Consider the following 1,378-nt stretch of genomic DNA (forward strand, 5'->3'; position numbering starts at 1 on the left):
TTAATTTTTTATTTTTATAAACATATATTTTTATCCCCAGGGGTACTATTTTTAAGAGTGAAAATATCCCATGATAGAATTGTCTTTTTCATGAGTATAATTTTTTAAATTAATTTTTTATTTTTTATAAACATATATTTTTATCCCCAGGGGTACAGGTGTGTGAATCACCAGGTTTACACACTTCACAGCACTCACCAAAGCACATACCCTCCCCAATGTCCATAATCCCACCCCCTTCTCCCAAACTCAGGCTGCCAGGGCAAGTGTCTTCATAAACCCAGAGGATGGATGTCCGGGAAGCGCTACAACTGTCTTGAAGTCAGTTGTTGCATCAAATACTTCATATTTGGCTTCAGTGTCATATTTTGGTTCTTGGGAATAGCATTTCTTGGAATTGAACTGTAGGCATGGAATGAAAAAGGAGTTCAGTCTAATATCTCTTCCACCACTGATCTCGGAGGCTTTGACCCAGTCTGGCTCTTCCTCCTGGTGGGAGGAATGATGTTCATTTTGGGATTCGCAGGGTGCATTGGATCAATAAGGGAAAACACTTTCCTGTTGAAGTTCTGGCAGTGCTGTGGGGCTTTTGGAGCTGATGATTGGAACCTAAATATTTGCTTCAATTGCACAGATTCCCACACAAGTTCAGAGCAAAGCAGCATGCCATTCTCCAGCTGCACCAAAGACCCCACAGAAGATGTCATCAACACTCAGTGTGGCTATGATGCCAGGCAAAAACCAGAAGTTGACCAGCAGATTGTAATCTACATGAAAGGCTGTGTGCTCCAGTTTGAGAAGTGGTTGTAGGACAATTTAACCATGGTGACTGGTATTTTCATAGGCATTGCTTTGCTACAGATTTTTGGGATCTGCCTGGCTCAGAATTTGGTTAGCAATATCCAAGCTGTCAGGGCCAGCTGGTAGAGCCCTGCCTCACTGCTGTATGACACTGGACGGACCCAGCCTTCCTGACCCTCCAGCATGCCCAGCCACATCCACGCTGCAATCCCACAGGATGGAACTGCCGAGAACTTGGATTTGGGCAGGTACAACTGGGAAATGCTTTTCACTGATGAAATTAAAAAGACAACCAGTATGAAAGTCATTGTACCATGCATCTCTGCTGTATCCATGAATTTATAGATGGTTGGGATGGTTGACTACTTACCAAAAAAGAAAAAAATGGAGGGTGAGGGACCCAGCTATACTTGAATTTGTGGAGCACACAGCCTTGTTCATTTCTTCAGTGATCAGAGAGCTGGAACAGGCAGTTTTTGCTCTTCATCAGACCTGGAAGGGACTTTCTGGCCCATGGCCTAAAGAAGTGCATCTATTCTAAAACTCAACCCATAACCTGGGAGGGCTGTGGGTTTTT

General features: G+C 43.5%; 1 pseudogene; it reads left to right on the forward strand.

Moving 5' to 3' along the window:
- Nucleotides 1-291: 291 nt before the first annotated feature.
- LOC132004029 (tetraspanin-5-like) lies at nt 292-977 on the forward strand (annotated as a pseudogene).
- Nucleotides 978-1,378: the final 401 nt, after the last annotated feature.

This window comes from Mustela nigripes, chromosome 16 (genome assembly GCF_022355385.1).
Source record: "Mustela nigripes isolate SB6536 chromosome 16, MUSNIG.SB6536, whole genome shotgun sequence".
NCBI classification, from domain to species: domain Eukaryota; kingdom Metazoa; phylum Chordata; class Mammalia; order Carnivora; family Mustelidae; genus Mustela; species Mustela nigripes.